This window comes from Mus caroli, unplaced genomic scaffold (genome assembly GCF_978045245.1).
Source record: "Mus caroli unplaced genomic scaffold, Mus_caroli_1 scaffold_8, whole genome shotgun sequence".
Classification (NCBI taxonomy): Eukaryota; Metazoa; Chordata; class Mammalia; order Rodentia; family Muridae; genus Mus; species Mus caroli.
Genome location: NW_028227263.1, coordinates 19,429,394 through 19,447,532, shown reverse-complemented (window position 1 = coordinate 19,447,532; position 18,139 = coordinate 19,429,394). Strand labels below are relative to the sequence as shown.

The 18,139-nt window shown below is 46.6% G+C and overlaps 1 long non-coding RNA gene across 1 annotated transcript; it reads right to left on the bottom strand.

Annotated features, from left to right (window-relative positions):
• Window positions 1-532: 532 nt before the first annotated feature.
• LOC147002857 (uncharacterized) lies at window positions 533-6,476 on the bottom strand. Its single transcript, XR_015048060.1, has 3 exons — window positions 6,090-6,476; window positions 1,105-1,247; window positions 533-785 (listed from the first exon to the last, which is right to left on the bottom strand). It is a non-coding gene; the product is annotated as an uncharacterized LOC147002857 (long non-coding RNA).
• Window positions 6,477-18,139: the final 11,663 nt, after the last annotated feature.

The window sequence follows — 18,139 nt, the reverse complement described above, 5'->3', positions numbered from 1 at the left end:
CATGCTGAGGCATCCCTTCCCCCTGAAGTAGAGTTTATTTAGGGCATGGGGAGGGGAGTTGAGTGGGTAGTAGAGACAGAGAAAGGCAGAGAGAGGAGGGAGAGATGGGGGATGGTAGAGGGAAAGGGAGAGGAGAGAGAGAGAGAGAGAAAGAGAGAGAGAGAGAGAGAGAGAGAGAGAGAGAGAGAGAGAGAGAGAGAGAGGCTGTTGCCAGGTAACTGTGGGGTGGAACCTAGAAGAAATGCTAACAGTTATGGTGCAAGTCCCATGCACTGGTATGAGCATCCTCACCCCAGAACCCACCCTCAGTCCCCGGCCACCCTGCTTTTTTTTGTTTGTTTGTTTTGATTTGTTTTGGTTTGGTTTTTTTGTTTTTTTTTTTTTTTTCGAGACAGGGTTTCTCTGTATAGCTCTGGCTGTCCTGGAACTCACTTTGTAGACCAGGCTGGCCTCGAACTCAGAAATCCGCCTGCCTCTGCCTCCCGAGTGCTGGGATTAAAGGCGTGCGCCATCACTCCCGGCCCACCCTGCCTTTTTACAGATACAAATTTTCAAGAGCAACAAAGTTGAGCCTTCCAAGGAACTTGGCAGCAATATCTGGTTTCAGCTTGTTGGGGGTGAGCCATATGATGTCCCAGCAAGAGGCCTCCAGAAAGCTTCCCAACCATAGCCCACCCCTCCCCACCCCCCACTCGGGGGTGGACCCAAGGTGGCACTCCAAGTAGTTCTTTTCATCGAAGGTGTTGACAGCCTGGATTTCTTCAGCTGCCCACTTCAAATTATCCCTGGAGGAAAGGGGGGGCGGGGAGGAATCAATCACCTTCGAATGAGCGGCTGTCTGTGGCTCACTCTGCTGCTTCTCCATAGCGTCCAGCATGTTGGGAATCCCTGTGCTACGGACACACTGCCCAGCTTCAGAAACTTCCCGGGCCTCACCAACTGCCACTTCCATTCCTAAACACCTTTACACGACCACTGTGGGGCGGACCCATCTATCACTGGCCTTCTGTCTTATTTATATCACAGAATCCTGATTCCGTCTCTTCCACAACACATGCGTGTGCTCTGCCTCCCCCATTGCCTCTTATGCTCCATGAACCTCACCCTGGTATTTCCTCCCGTCGCTCTTCTTTTCAGTTTACAGGCACAACCTTGTTTCCCTGGGCATCTTGCCCGTGTCTTAACAGCTGGGGGGTAGAACTAGTTGAAATGCACAGCCCCTTTCCTGGATGGTGCTCCTTCCCAGGCTGTAAAAAAGATCACAATGAAAAGGTTAGCTGCAAACCAGACCTCACACCTTCAAAAGCCAAGCTTAGAACAATCACTAAGACTCGCACCTGCGACATGACTCAGTCACCTCCGGACAGATATCAAAGGCTCACAGCCCGCATACCAGAGCTGGTTATTTTTCAAGACCCTGGTGCTCAGATGGCCTGGGGCCCAGATAACAAAACATGCTATGGCCAGCTGGAGAGAGATAGCTCAACAGTAAGAGCATAGGTTGTTCTTGCAGAGAACCCAGGTTTGATTCCCAGCACCCACATCAGGTGGCTCACAACTGCTAATGGCTCCAGCCCCAGGGGATCCGGCACCTCTGGCCTCCGTGGGTACTTGCACTGTCTGCAAAAACCCACACAGAGACTCACACCCATCCAACATAATATAAAGTAATGAAAGTAACTCTTTTAAAGAATCGTGATGATAACGGTTTTTAAGATGTGCCACACTCTGGGTGATGCAAAAGAGGCACAGGTGTGAGCTAACCCCCCTGGACCACGCCAGCCTTGACGTTAGCTTCCACCTCCACCCTTGTCTCAGAGTATAGGCCTTCTCTCCCAACAGCAGAACTAGGCCCTCCCCTCCTTCCTTCCCTCCCTCCTCCCCCTTGCTCTCTCCCTCCCTCCCTTTTTATTGTGGTTAGTGAGGCTGAACTTAGTTTTGTGGGAGGTGCCCCACCACTGAACTGCATCCCAGCCTGTCTTTATTTTCAAACACGGTTTCATGGCTGCCTGGACTGGCCTATGACATCAGACACAGCAGGACAGGAACTTTCTTACTTACACTGTCACTATTTTTAGTTCCGTTCTGAGGCCCCCATTAGGTCAGAGTACAAGGTCCATACACACCATGGCTCAGGTGTATGTTGCTTGGAGTGTAATGAGTGCATGTGAATGTGTGTTTGTATGCATGCGTGCCCCGTTTGTGTCCATATAGAGGCCAGAGATCCATGACCTCTATTGCTCTCCAACATATTTTTTCAGTGGGATCTCTCACTGAACCTAGAGCTCAGTTTCAGCTAGACTTGCTGGCTAGTGGAATCTGCTTGTCACCCTCACTTGCTCTCTGGGCTGGGCTACAGACACATGCCACCACAGCATGCCATTATGCCATGCTTTTACACTGGTGTGGGGATCCAAACTCAGAACATCATGCTTACACAGAAAGCGTTTCACACAGAGTGATCTCCCCTCCCTTGGGTGTAGTTTTATATCTTCTGGGTTTAGACTGGATTAGCACCCCTGTCCTGCTGGACATGAACCCTCAGGAGGCAGCCTCCTCACTCTTCGTCGATATATCAGCCTCCTCAGAGAGCACCTTCAATCGCAGCACTTGAAAAGCAGAAGCCGGAGTCTCTGTGAATTGGGCCTGTCTATCATAGTGAGTTTCAGGCCAGTCAGGGTTAACGGGTGAGCTTCCTGAAGACCGGCCCAGCCGGGTTGCACAGCTGCCCTGGAGAGGCACAGCTGGGGGCGGGGGGGGGGGGGGGGTGCGTTGTCACAGGATGGCTTCTTGTTCCTGATGTGCCTTCTCAAGTTTGTCGTTGCTCTGTCCCTCACATATCTGGCATGGTGTGTGACTGGGCATGGGAAGACCCTCACTGCCTATAGTCTGGTGTGATTACCTCCTGGGTGATAGCCCACTCTGCTGGGAAAATTTCCTGCAGATCAACATGGAGATGAACTTTCATAAAATAATGTTGTTTAGATGAATTAGTGATGTTATGGAATTCCTGATTTAATTTGAATAGTTTTAGGAGGTTAGCGTAGTTGATAGAAAGTTTAAAGAGATGGTTTAAGTTGCTTTGCCAGAAACATATAATAAAGTTAGAATTAAGAGCAGAATGTGCCCCTCCTTGTACAGAAGTGAGGGCTGCATAGGTTAGAAAAGGAGCATATGTGTGCTTTCATATGTTACAAGCAGGTAATTGTACTAGGAAGAAATATGGGCTTGGGACAAGTTAATGATCAAAGAAAGCATTCATTCTAGGTTGGGTCTGAGTTCCTGGTCTTGTGGTCTCAGGATCACAGATTTCGGTGTGCACCAGGAAAAGCAGTGTTATGAGTAAGAAGGAAATAATTCTGAGTATAAGAATAGAGAATCACCTAGCTTAGCTGAACAAGATTTCAAAAGTAAGACACAAGATAGATGAGGAGCTGTTTCTTGGTAAATACAAACTGTTGTCAGCCAAGCACTGGGAAAAACTTGCTACTCTAGAGTGGCTTAACCTTTGTTAATCAATGACAAAAGATTTATTGCCTGGGGTTAGGATGAACTCGTGGAGAGAAAGATAGATGGGAAATATTTAGTTAGATGTAAGTTTCAAAAGAATACATCATCAATAATCCTGTTGTAATATCCTTTTGTGTAATGATTCTAATTTGTTCTTGAATAAGTTTTTGTGGTGATTGTTTTTAGAGAATATGTAACTTGTGGCTATGAGGTAATTTTCTTCTTACATAGAAAACTCTGTCTTGGAGTATATAGGTACAAAATGGCTAAGAGAAAAAATAAAGTTGTTGGACTCAACTTGCTGCGAGTTTGCTCCATCCACTAAATGTGTGTGTGTGTGTGTGTGTGTGTGTGTGTGTGTGTGAAGTTTGTTGGAGTTTGCTCCATCCACCAAAAATGTATGTATGTGTGTATATATGTAAAGTTGGCTGAAGTTTTGCTCTGTTCACCCAATGTGTGAATGTATATGACTTCATGTACATATGTTTTATAATGTATGTATGTATGTATGTATGTGAAGTTGTTGGAGCTCATCTTGCTTCACCCATTGACTGCATGTGTGTGTGCTTCACCTATTGACTGCATGTGTGTAGGATTCACCCACTGACTGCATGTGTGTGTGTGCTTCACCCACTGACTGCATGTGTGTGTGCTTCACCCACTGACTGCATGTGTGTAGGATTCATCCACTGACTACATGTGTGTAGGATTCTTTCCCACTTTGCTTTTCTCTCTTGCTTCTCAATGGCCCCCAAAGAGTTCAAAGTGTTCAGAGAGTTTCTCTAGGGTCACAGGGAGTGCCAGCCCCGGTGAATTATTAATGGATTATTGGGATTATTGATTTCCCCCATTGGTAATAGTCATTATTATTTTTATTATTAAAATTATATTATTTTTAAAAATAGATTCTTCTTTCATACAATACATTCCAACCACAGTTTCCTCTCTGGCCACTCCTCCCAGCTACTCCCTACCTCCCAGCTCCCCCCAGATCCACTCCTCCTGCTCCATTTCCTTTCAAAAGAACAGACTGCCAAGAGACAACAACTAACAAGACAAAAAAAGATACAATAAGACAAAGCAAAACGCCCTCATATCCAGGCTGGGCGAGGCAACCCAACAGGAGGAAAGAGTTCCAAGAGCAGGCAAAAGAGACAGAGACACACCTGCTCCCACTGTTGGGAGTCCCAGGAAAACACCAAGCTAACAGCCTCAATGTTGTTTTTTATAAATATAAAAAAGAAAAAGAAAGAAAAGAAGGAGGGAAGGAAGGAAGGAAGGGAGAGAGAGAGGAAAGAAAGAAAGAAAGAAAGAAAGAAAGAAAGAAAGAAAGAAAGAAAGAAAGAAAGAAAGAAAGAAAGAAAGAAAGAAGAGAGCCAGGTATGTATGTGGTAGAGGCATGGCATGGTGAGATGGAAGGGGGTGCCTCTGCGGGCCCAAGCTGAGCCATCCCTTCCCCCTGAGGGATCAGCCATATGACAGATATAGTATGGAATAGAGTTTATTCAGGGCATGGGGAGGGGAGTTGAGGGCGTAGAAGAGAGAGAGACAGAGAGACAAACAGACAGACAACAGCGAGAGAGAAGAGAAGAGAAGAGAAGAGAAGAGGAGAAGAGAAGAGAAGAGAAGAGAAGAGAAGAGAAGAGAAGAGAAGAGAAGAGAAGAGAAGAGAAGAGAAGAGAAGAGAAGAGAAGAAGTAGAGGAGGCAGGCCATGAACAGGTGGAGAAAGGCTGGTAGAGGAATGGGGAGAGGAGGGTAAGAGAGGAAAAGCAAGAGAGTAAGGAGGGAGCAAGCAGCCCCCTTTATAGTGAGTCAGGTATACCCAACTGTTGTCAGATAACTGTGAGGCAGAGACTAGAAGAAATGCTAACACACAATATATACACACAGAGGGCCTGGTGCAGACCCACGTAGGCCCTGGGTTTGCCTTATGCTAAAATTTGATCACTCAGTAAATAGGTATGTATTTACAAAGAACTTCCATTACAGAATCAAACAAGTTTAAAGAAAATCCCAGGGCACCATTAAAAAGGCTATCTGGTAAGCTTGTATCTAAATATGACTGATAGGTTATTTCTCCGAGGTAAAATGAGCCAATTCAAACCAGATTCGATTATATTAAAGGCAGGTTTATTGGGAAGCTGCTCTCTAGTGGGTAAGTTCACTGACGCCACAGACTGAGGCCAGGGGAGTCACCAAGGAGAGGCAGGGAGGGAGGAAGAAGAAGAAAGAGCAAGCACACAGAGAGACGGGGAGAAAGAGAGAGGGAGAGAAGGGGGACCCAAAATGTCAGCAATTATATAAGGGAGAACCTCTCGGGGAAGGCAGCTCAGCCCCTTAGACTGGAAAGTTCAAGGTTGGGGGCAGGATATGCCAGGAGGGACTGAGGAATGCTGGGAGAGCCTGGAGGCCAGGTCTGCTTTGGTGTGTAAAATGTGCGCCTCAGTCTCTAGTCCCAGTCCAAAGCCAAACGTGGACAACTAAAGACCAACCCTTAGAGCATCCCCAAGCTGTAATTCGAGCTCGAGAGGCTTTTATTTTGATGCTTTTTATCCTCTTAGAATAGCAATGTACTTACTTTTAGTTCAACCTCAAGTCCTCTGCCAGTTATTTAAATCATTTCTCAGTTCAGCCGGATTAGCTGGTTTGCAAATTTTATCTTGAGAAACCTCTGCTGCAGCCTCCTGCCTGCCGCCGCGAGCCGAGCCACCTACCCCCACACGCGTGGAGTCTTGGCTCCTTTCTCCGAATCGTCCCCTGAGCAGCCTCTTCTCTTTCCTGCAGTGAATCTCCAGTTCCCACCAGGAACTGTTTGCTTCTTATTGAGGTTTCTCTTGTTTTCGTAGATTACATTTTTTCCCCTATAGTTTTCTAATAAATGGTCTATAAGGTATCTGAAAGTTTGCCAAAAACGTTTCATCAGCTATTGCCACATCAATTTCCAAAATGCCTTCTGCGACTTTTGTGTCTTGTCTGTCTATACTTGTTAGTATAGGCTCTGCCCCACAGTTACCTGGCAACAGCTAGGTGTGCCTGACTCACTATAAAAGGGACTGCTTGCCCCTCCTCTCTCTCTTGCTCTTCCCTTCTTGTTTTCTCTCCTCTCGGCCCTTCCTCGTGCTCTTGGCCTCCCCTCTCCTCCCCTTCCCTCCCCTCCTCTCCCCTCCCCACCCCCCCAAGCTCCCATGCCCATGCTCTGAATAAACTCTATTCTATAGGTCGTGTGGCTGGTCCCTCAGGGGGAAGAAACGCCTCAGCATGGGTTCACAGAGGCACCCCCTTTCCCCCACACCTGACTACACATCCACCAAACATATTCCTTCTTCCTTATTTTTTTATAAAACACAACAGTACTAACATCTGTATTCTTTTTACCACATTTTGTTTTGTCTTGTTTTGTTTAATAGGCTTTGTTTGTTGCTGTTTGTGTGGTTTGTTGTGGGTTTTTTGTTTTGCTTTGTTTTTGGTTTGGGTTTTTTTTTTTTGAGACAGGGTCTCTCTCTAAAGCCCAGCCTTAGCTCTCAGCCCTCTACCCCACTTTCCTATTGCTAATATTACATGCATATGATACCACACCATATATATCCATGTGCTTTTCAGCGTTTCTGCCAGCAATATAAAAGCTACGCCTCCCCACACACCCACAGCCGACTGCTTTCCTTCTTCCCAGTGGACTGACTGCACGCATCCCTCTGGTGCTCTGATTGGCATTTCACTGGCCACTGGTGAGGTTGAGAATCTTGTGTATTTATTTGCTGCTTGTGAACTGCTTTTTTAAATGTTCTTTTCTTTTTTATCCGCTGTTCTACTGTTCTCACTTGCCTGCCTTGGTTGAGAGTTCAGCTTGGCCCTCAACTTGGCTTATAGTCCTTCCTCATCACTCTCCTTCAGTAGTTTTATACCAGATGAAAATATAAAATATATGCATAGTCAGAGCCTCTCTCTGTCACTCGGGGTGAGCTCAGATTCTTAGGCCTCCTGCTTCAGCCTCCCAAGTGCTGGCATCAAAGTTGTATGGCAGCACACCTGGCCTCTGGTGTGTTTATTGACATTTCACGGGGAACGTGGGGAAGCTGGTCTGCAATGTCTCTCGGCTTCTCTTTTGATTTTGTTCTTCTCATTTGTTTCTTGGTTTGCTGTGTACATCAGATTTCTACTTAAGACCATGTTACCTGTAATCCCAGCACTAGGGAGACAGAGATAGGAGGATGCCTGGGTTTTGCTGGCCAATTCATTTATAAGTCAATGAGCCCCAGGCTCAGTGAGAGAACCTGTCTCAGAGAACTAAGGTAGAGAAGCAATTGAGGAAGACACCTGATATCAACCTGTAGCCTAGACACACACACACACACACACACAATTTAAAAGAAAAAAAGATTATACTGCTACCTAAAGTAAGAGCTTCCTTGAATGCTATAACCTAGAGTAACTTAGATAACCCTGGGATATCCCCTTTCTTTTCTTCATTGGCCCAAACACAGTGGACAACTCAGAGTGGGCACCCTCTCCAGGATGTGGTCTGTACACTTAGAACCTTAGCAAATCTCACAGGTATAAGTTCTCAGTGTGGGGCTGGGGAGATGGCTCAGTAGTTAAAAAGGACAAAGGTCCATATTTCAATTCCCAGCAACTACATGGTGGCTCACAATCATCTGCAATGTGATCTGACGCCCTCGTCTGGTGTGTCTGAAGACAAAACAACTACAGTGTACTCATATACATAAAATAAATAAATAAATCTTTAAAAAAAAAGTTCTTGGTGTGTTCCTTTGTTTTTATCAGTTTACCTGAAAGGATTTGAAATTGTCAAAAACTATTGCCTTTCTTTTTTTTTTTTGTTTTTTGTTTTTTTGAGACAGGGTTTCTCTGTGTAGCCCTGGCTGTCCTGGAACTCACTCTGTAGACCAGGCTGGCCTCGAACTCAGAAATCCGCCTGCCTCTGCCTCCCGAGTACTGGGATTAAAGGCGTGCGCCACCACGCCCGGCCTTTGCCTTTCTTTTCTTTTCCTTTTTTTTCTTTCTTTCTTTTTTCTTTCTTTTTTTTTTTTTTTTTTGGTTTTTCGAGACAGGGTTTCTCTGTGTAGCCCTGGCTGTCCTGGAACTCACTTTGTAGAGCAGGCCGGCCTCAAACTCAGAAATCCGCCTGCCTCTGCCTCCCAAGTGCTGGGATTAAAGGCGTGCACTTCCACGCCCGACTTTTTTTTTTTTTACCTACTACCTTTGAGGTCAATTTCTGCCTGGCCTGTAACTCACTATGTGCACCAGCCTTTCCTCGGATGCACAGAGACCCAGCTTGCCTGTTCGTCCACAATGCTGGAATTAAAGGTGTTACCATGCCCGTCTGCTAATTTTATAAGTACAAAAGAAATGTTATATAACATAAACTAAACAGAGACCCAGGGGTCAAATAAAGGTCTCTTGTAACAGTCCCATCCTTGTCACCACGACTCAAGGTAAGGGCAGTTCCGCAGCCTTTTCCTGACAGATGCTGCCTGCTCACCTACGAGGGGGTCGGTTCCACAGGTTCCTTACAAGAAGGCAGCTGTCGGGCGGGGTGCAGCTCAGGGTTTATCTCCTTTACTCTTCCTTCGTTCCTTGCAGTAGAAAATGTGCCCACATTTAAACCCTTGGTGTTCACTTGCTCTGGAATGTATGTGGGCAACAGATAGACAGTCTCTGGGGACAGCAAGACAGACGGGGTCTGAAGCCGGCTTCCACAGTAGAACTGGCTATCAGATTCCTGCAGGGGGGCTAATTTTCCCAGCTGCAAGATAAGTTTGTGTGGAGCTTTAAAAAGTTAAAAAACCTCAGAGTAGGTTCTCCATAGATGTGTCCTGTCGGCCCCGCCCCGCCCCGCCCCTCCTCCAACAGGAGAGAACTGCACACTGTCGAATGGGCTGGAGGTAGGACGTACCCTCAGATCTAACAAAGCAGGAGAAAGTAGGCTAGTGCTCAGAGGTAAAGCAGCATGGTTGTAGGTGATGTGGGGTTAGCCTGAGTGCAGATGGGGAAACTGAGGTACTGAGAAGTTACCTGCTGAAGGTCACCCAGGCACAAAGTACTGAATCTTCCTAACTCTGGGCCTCTCCACCCATGGGCTGTGTCCCCTACGAATCTGGGCAAGTCAGAGCCTTCCACAGCCACCCACGTTGCTAGCTTCTGCACACCTTTCATATTGTCCTGACATGACTCACCCCTCCCATGAGAGCCTATCAGGTCCCATCTTACCAGATGCTTTCTTGGTTCCCACCCTCCCCCAGCTGTGGAGCAGCTTCTCACCCCTGTTGTGGAGTAGGACTCTGTGCAGAGAAGGTGGCAGCAGGCTCACGCAGGAGGCCAGAGGACTGGTCCTAACTTGGTAGCAAGAGGACAGAGGATGGGCTATCCCTGCCACATCCCTAGCTCCCCTCATCCTGAGAGATGACAGACAGCCTCTAAATGCCTATCAGCTGAGAACCAATCTTCTCAAAGAAAAAAAAAGTGAGCACCAGTTGGTGGTTGAACACGCCTTTAATCCCACTACTCTGGCGGCAGAGGCAGAGATTACTGTGAGTTCAAGGCTAGCCTGGTCTACAAATCAAGTTCCAGAACATTCAAGGGTACACAGAGAAACCCTGTCTTGAAAAAAAAATTTAAAAAAAGAGGGGCTGGAGAGGTGGCTCAGCGGTTAAGAGCACTAGCTGCTCTTCCAGAGGTCCTGAGTTCAATTCCCAGCACCCAAGTGGTGGCTCACAACCATCTATAATGTGATCTGATGCCCTCTTCTGGCATACAGGTGTCCATCCAGTTAGAACACTCAAAAACAAACAACAAACAAAAAGAAACAAACAAAAAAACTAGAGCACTCATACACATAAAATAAAGAAATCTTAAAAAGTGAGCAGAAGCCGGGCGTGGTGGCGTACGCCTTTAATCCCAGCACTTGGGAGGCAGAGGCAGGAGGATTTCTGAGTTCGAGGCCAGCCTGGTCTACAGAGTGAGTTCCAGGACAGCCAGGGGTACACAGAGAAACCCTGTCTCAAAAAACAAAAACAAAAACAAAAACAAACAAACAAAAAAAGTGAGCAGAGCTGACCTACTCCGTAGACCATCTGCAGATGGAGCCAACTGCTAAGTGATTCACAAGAACCACAGTTGTCCTGCAATGCATGTTGGGGCAGTGCACCTTGGACTGTGTGCGTTGGGACAGTGCATGCATGTTGGGGCAGTGCATGTCTTGGACAGAATCATCACATTACTAAGAATGGCATCAATCTAAAACTTAGGAATTATTTGTTTCTGATTTACGAAGTTTGCTCCAGGTAACTTGAAATGACAGAGTGGCCAAGGAGGAGGGAGTGAAGACTTCCACATCCGGGCGGAATAGAATTATACCATCTGTGTCAAAACGAAGGGCGAGGAGTAAGCCTGCTCGTGCATTCGCTTCTGTAGTAATGGAAACTATCATTTGTCATTTTTGTATAAAACATGATTTATGTACTCCAGGCTGAGCTCAAACTTGTAATTCTCCTGCCTCAGCATGGTGAATATTGAGATTACAGGCATGAGCCAAAGTACCTGCGTTATTGTAAATCATTTTAAAATGTAAACTACTGTGAATCTTTTTTTTATTATTTACTTATTTATTGAAAGAGCACATGTATTTACATATGCCACAGTGATAATGGGGATGTCAAAAGGTCAGTTTGCTGGAGTTGAGTCTCTCCTTCTTCCATGTGGGACTTGGGGCATCCAACTCTGGTCATCAGACACGACAGCAAGCACCTTTGCCCACTCAGCCAGCTCGCGAACACTTGATGGTTAATAACATCACCTGTGCTTGGGACAGGGATTTGGTTGTTGTGATGGAGTGGGAGGAAAAAATTTTTTCATGGATAGCTGTCCCTCAGAATCGATCCTAGGTCCTGACTCCAGGACCCCGAAGATTCGGACAACTCTGGTGTAAAGAGGCTGGTGTTTGCGTGTACCCTGTGAACTCCTCTCATGTGCCTTAAGTCAACTCTGGAATATCCATAGCACCTCCTTGCTGTGGTGAATCTTCACGGCCAGCCTAGCATCACCATGGAAACACGCACACTAGGTCTGTGAGGCTGTTTCTAGAGAGGGTTAAGAGAGCAGGGAAGGGAAGGCAGGTCCTGAATGTGGATGGCAGCGTCCTCTCAGCTGAGGTCCCACGTGGAATAAAAGGAGAAAGTGAGAAGTGCTTTGCTTTCTGACTGCGGATAGCACGTGAGCAGCCTCAACCTCCCGCCACCATGATTCAACCCCATGAAAGGCTCAACCCGTAACCAAAAGAAGCTCTTCCTTCCTAAGTTGCTTTTGCCAGGTATTTTTGTCACCACAAGGAAAGAAGGTAACTAATGCGTTCTTACAGTGAAACGGCATTAAGCAGACACTGCGCAGTACTGTTTAAATAATGAGAAGGACTGCGCATGCTCAGTACAGAAGCGGCTTTTCCAGAGAGTTTCTTTTTTTTTTTTGTATAGCCGGACTGGAATTCATGTAGAGAAGGCTGGCCTAGAACTCACAGAGATGGGCCTGCCTCTGCTTCCTGAGTGGTGGGATTAAAGGCATGCCTCATCAGAAAATTTTAATCTGAGGCTGGCTGCCTCTATAGATTATTCATTATTCACGGATAGAGAGAATCCTTTGACACCTTTGGGATTCTGAGCCTTAGCAATGCACTGCCCAGTTTATAAAAACATTCAATTTTAATTAAAATAAAACAAATGAGAGTATACACACCTGAGGCTACTGTGGGATGGTCTGATCGGAGAGAGCCAGCAGTGAAAAGGGCCATGAAGGTGTCCGGTGCTCAGAATGGCAGCCGCAACAGGCAGCCTGAGGTTGCCCTCTCTTTGGCCTGAGTGCTTCCTCCGTAGTTACAGAATTCTGTTTGTATTTGAGGTTGCTATGGGGCCAGATTCAAAAGTACAATTCCAAGTACCTTTGCAATAATAAGTGGCCTTGACCTCAGCTGTGACCTCCCTGAATGGAGATTCTGCATATTTCTCTAACAGGCTATAAGCTAGAGGGAAGGGTGTCTGTTTGGCTCCCTCCCCCTTTTCTTTCTCACAAGAACACAGACTCATGCATTGGTCGCTGAGATGGAGCTAAGAGCATGGGTGAAGCAGGAAAGTCAAAGAAATCTGGGTCCTCCATGCTGCCAAACTGACTCCTGATCTCGAAACTGGGGCGTTCCAATGCCAAAGGCTCATCACTCATACAGGGGATGCTGCAGCTTCATGTGCACTGTGACAGTTCTCTGAGCACTGTAGTGAAGCATTTCATTTAACAAAAATCAGCACAATACTTCCAATACGGGGGAAAAAATACAGAAAAGAGAAAACAAAATACTTAAAAAAAACAAAACAAAACAAACTTCCAACTGCTTCCCTCTGCTGTGTTTTAATTTAGCCAGAAACGTAATGTATTATTTTGTTTCTGCTACTGTAGTGAGATCTCTTGCCTTCATTCACATTTGATGGTAAGGCCGGGGTGTAGCTTGTAGAAAAGCAAATGCCTAGCAAGTGAGAAAACCGGTTTCTATGTCCAGAAGCACGAGAAAAAGCTGATAAGTTAATACACTGTAGCCAGACACAATGTGGGCAACACACTCACAGTCACAGTGCCTGGGAGGCCGAGGCAGGAGGATCACAAGTTTGAGGCTAGCCTGAACTACATAGAGACTCTGTCTCAAACAATGTAAATAAAATAAGCCCTTTTTATGCCTACTTATGCATGCTATAAATATATGCTTATGCTCTGTCAAATCATAGTATTTTTTAAAAATCTTTAATTCATACAGAAATTAATTTTAAAAATTAAAAGCGGGACTGGAGAGAGAACTCAGCAGTTCAGAGCACCTGCTGCTCTTGCAGAGAATAGGAGTTGGGTTCCCAGCACCCACATCAGGTGTCTCACCTGTAATTCCAGCCTCAGCACCTTCTGGCTTCTGTAGGCATGCACACATACACTTATACATACATACTGCAGACATTTAAAAATATTTTTAAAAATCCATCAAAAAAATATAACAATCCTGATCTTCTGCAGTAATAAAAAGTTGTGAAATCATAATATGATGACTAGTTAATGTCCATGAAATGTAACTAGCCCTTGTTGTTGTTGTTTTTGTTTTTGTTTGTTTGGTTGGTTGGTTTTGGTTTTTCGAAGACAGGGTTTCTCTGTGTAGCCCTGGCTGTCCTGGAACTCACTTTGTAGATCAGGCTGTCCTCGAGCTCAGAAATCTGCCTGCCTCTGCCTCCCAAGTGTGCCACCACTGCCCGGCTGTAAATAACTCTTATAAGTCAACAATAACCAAAAAATGAGCCAGCTTTGATATAGGTAAAAGATTTGTAGACACATCTGAACAAAACAAACAAAACAAAACAAAACCAACAAACAGGAAAAACAGAGACAAACTCGAAAATGGCCAAGAAAAATGTAAAAGAAGCTTAACTTTACTATCTCTGGGGAAATGCAAATCCAAACCAAAGTCAAAACTCCACCCCAAATCTACCAGAACAGCTGTCTGCCACCACCAGCACGCCAGCAAGACGGGGCAGCAGGAGAAAGCATGCATTGTGAAGTCTGAAGGCCTGAGCTTGAGCCCCAGCAGAGTGGTGGCACCGCCTGTGATCCTCTCACAGGATGAGGCTGGAGATCAGAGGTCAAGGCCAATTTAAACCAGTTCTAAACCAGAGGTGCACGGTGAGACTCCATCTGAAAAGAGGAAAAAGAAAAAAGAAAGAGAGAGAGAGAGAGAGAGGCGGGAAATGGGGGGTGGAGCGGGGGAAGTGTCAGCAAGATGTGGAGAAACTGGAAGCTGTGTGTGCTGTTGATGAGAATGTGGAGCCGTGTGGGCACCGTGCAAAACCATGTGGCCTGACCTGAAAGAATTCAACACATAACTTACCTACGATCTGTCAATTCTGTTTCTGGGACTATGTGCAAAATAATTAAAGGCAAGGCTTCAGAGAGATGAGTACTCTCTCATGAAGATAGCACCGTCACTCATGCAAGAGCAATGCCACCTCTGAGACTCAGCTGGATAAATGGAATGCGATCTGTCCATTTATCCTCTGGAAGGAACACCTGAGCAAGATGGCCTGTGACAAAGGCTGAGGCAGGAGGATCACTTGAGCCCAGTTCAAGATCAAGACCAGCGGGGACTACATCATACCATCATACTCATCATTCTCTCTCTCTCTCTCTCTCTCCCTCTCTCTCTCTCAAAAAAAATCTTCATATGTGCTATAACATGGGTGAATCTTAAGGACATTGTATCTAAGTGAGTGAATTCAGTCACAAACTAGAATGCCAGGTGCTGGCAACAGTAGACAGGGGAAGTGGGACACTGTTTAAAGGTACAGAGTTTTCATTTTACAAGATGAAAGAATCCTGGAGATCTGCCTGTCCCTTGGCAACGTGAACATATGAACTGAATTCACCTGCGGCTGAGACGGTAATTTACGTTCTGTGGGAGTGTTTTACTACAGGTTTTAATAACTGAGCATATCAGTTGTCTCCTACTTTTGCTCTGCTTCCTCCCCAGTCTGGGCTCGGCTCACTTGTTAGAGTGTGTGTGTGTGTGTGTGGGGGGGGGGGCTGTGAAGCTCAGGTGCCTGGCTTTTTTTTTTTAATGATTTATGTTTAATTTTAATTAATCTATAGGATTGTTTTGCCTGCACTAACATCTATGCACATATGTGTCTGGGACCCTCAGAAGTCAGAATAAGGTGTAGGGAGCCCCTGGAATTGAAGTCACAGATAGTTGTAAGCCACCACGTGGGTTCTGGGAACTGAACCCCAGTTCCTGATAAGAGCATCGTTGCTTAACTACCAAGCCAATGCTCCAGCACTGATCTGCCAGTTTTCAGAAGCAGTGTGTTTGCTTTAACAGTGATGCCTGATTGAACACAGGGGTTCTGGTATGCCAGGCAAGTGCTGCACTACTCAGGCTATCTGTGTTAGAGCAGGTAGCAGCCTAAGCTCTTCTGAACTCATTTCTCCAGCACTGGTGGCTGAGCACCAACTCTGCACCAAGCTCCATGTGGACCCCTGGAGTGACACTGGAGAGCAAGCTGTACACGGTCCAGAAAGGGAAAGAGTCAGAGCATCAACTGCATCACAGTTAGGGGCCGAGGGGCGGAGCTCAAGCACAAAGCATGCTCTGAGCAGGTCAAGGTCCCTGAGCCCATCACTGACATTAAAAACATAAAAGATTACCGCATGAAGCCAATGTCGGTGGTTGTAACAGGATACACTGGGAGAAGGAAGGGATTGTGTGAAGGGAGAACTTCAGCTCAGATCCACGTGACAGAAGGAGGAGGCCAGAGCATCAGACAGAAAGAGCAGCAAGTGAAAGGCCCCAAAGCAGAAAGATATGTCTGAGCCAGCAGAATCTGGGAGGAAGCAAGAGTGATTTGGGAAACAAGCGGGGAGCCCTGCCAGCACCCCATAGGCACAGATCCAATAAAAAGCTATCTATTAGCTACCAGAAAGAAGTCCCGTAGGATTAAGAGTTCCAGGGCCACACGCTGAAATTCGGGATGGGAGTGTGCGGGTGTGGGGCAGATTGGGGTGAAGTCCAATGTATTATTATGACAAGAGAATTAATACAACCTGCTGTTTGGTTCTGGATAGAAGCTGGGCCCATCACTACAAGCCTGACAAAGGTCCATGTTTGCCTTAACATCCTCTGGATCCAGAGTTAAAAGTCCCCGGTCCACTCTCATTTCCTTCACCCTGTGCGCTGTGCTGTGTGTACTGAAGCCCGGAAAGGGGTGGGAAGCAAAACTGGGGCAGAACAACATCTGGAGAGTCTGGGGCAGAACAACATCTGGAGAGTCTGGGGGAATGGCTTATGAGGGAGGAGCCCCATTTGGGTGTAGGGCTAGAAAAATCTGAGCCCCACTCACCCTGTGATCTTGCTCCCTGACCCTCAAGTAGGCTGGGAGTGGGATCCAGTCTGACTCAAAGGATTAGTACAGGTGGTCAGAGGGAGGCAGGGGTGACATCATGCCCATGGCCTTATGACAGAGCTGGGAGTGCCTGGGCTAGCAACAGCAGCCACTATTCAGTGTGACCAGCCCTGCCTCCCCATTGGCTGCTTGTTCTTCTCCCATGATGCCCATGTGTGACCATCCCTCCCGTGCTTCTCTGGCTTTAAACAACCCCAGCTGCTTTCTGCAGATTCCACCAGGAACTCGGAAGGACTTGGATAGTCTCCCAGGCTACTGCGACATTTAGTCACTCTACACTGATAGGTTATTTTTCCGAGGTGAAATGAGCCAGTTCAAGAAAGATTAGATTAGATTAAAGGCAGGTTTATTGGGAAACTGCTCTCGGGTAAGTTCACTGGCTGCATGGATTAAGGCCAGCGGAGTCGCCATGGAGACAGTGTGGGGAGAAAAAGAGAGAAAAGAAGACAGAGAGATAGAGAGACCCAAAGGTCGGCCTTGTATAGGAAGGAGCCTCTGGGGGAAGGGCAGCTCAGCCCCTGGGCTGGAAAGTTCAGGGTTGGGGGTCAACTGGGATCTGCTTGTCTCTGTCTCCCAAGAGCTGGGGTCAAAGGCCCGTGCTACCATGCCCAGCAATATTTTCTTTTAACATTTTTTAATTTTAAAAAAAAAAAAGTTATAGCATGATCCTGTCTGAACAAACAAATAAAAAAACAACAAAAACAAAAATGAACAGGCTTCCAGCCAGTCCAGACTTGGCCAGACCAGTTTAATTGGATCAGGGTCCTGTCAGGAGGTGCCCTGCTTGTGTGAATCCAGTTCTTTGTACTTCTTCAGTTTCCACACTTACAAAATTGAGTTCATAAGAGCACCGACCTCACAGGGTTGTAAAATGAAAGCGGTGGGACATGTCACAAAGTGCCACCAAATAAGTTCCCCTCAATGAGAGTGGGGACACTGGGGGAAAGGGGTGGGATGGGCATCTCACCTCTCTCTCACCCCAGGAGCCTCTCCTCTGCTCCCTGCCTGTCCCAGCTGTCTAACCTCCCTCGCCACACCCCGGGTGTGGGCTCTTCCATCACATGCTCTTCCTACCACCCTCAGCTGCCCCAGTCTGGCCCTTAACACACAGAGACTGGGGAGGGAGGAGGGTTCCATGGGCCCCATTCACAGAGAGAAGAACAAAGGTCTGCAGAGAAGGCTGGTGGCAAGACCCTCTGTCTGCCTTTGCACAGGGGTTAAAGGATGCTGGGATCCTGCCCCTCCCCCTCCCAGCACCCCCAGGCATTATCTCCAGGCGGCAGCAGCTGAGCCTCCTGGTATCTCTCTGATCCCCCAGATTTCCGGTTCCCCAAAGACAGCTCAGGATGTGGGGAAGGAGGGGCAAGGAGAGGAGGAGGAAGAGAGACAGAGACAGAGACAGACAGAGGGAGAGGCAGATACAAAGACAGAGGATGATGAAATAACCAATACCAAGAGGGCAATGACAGACACAAGAGAGAAAATGCTTCCAAGATAGAAGCAGAAAGAGACAAACAGAGGCAAAACATACAAAAAAAAGAAGAGACAACAGCTATGGTAAAACAACAACAACAAAAATACCCCTGCAGGAGGATCAAAAATTCAGGGTTACCAGTTGTGGGACAGGTAGATATCTCTGTGA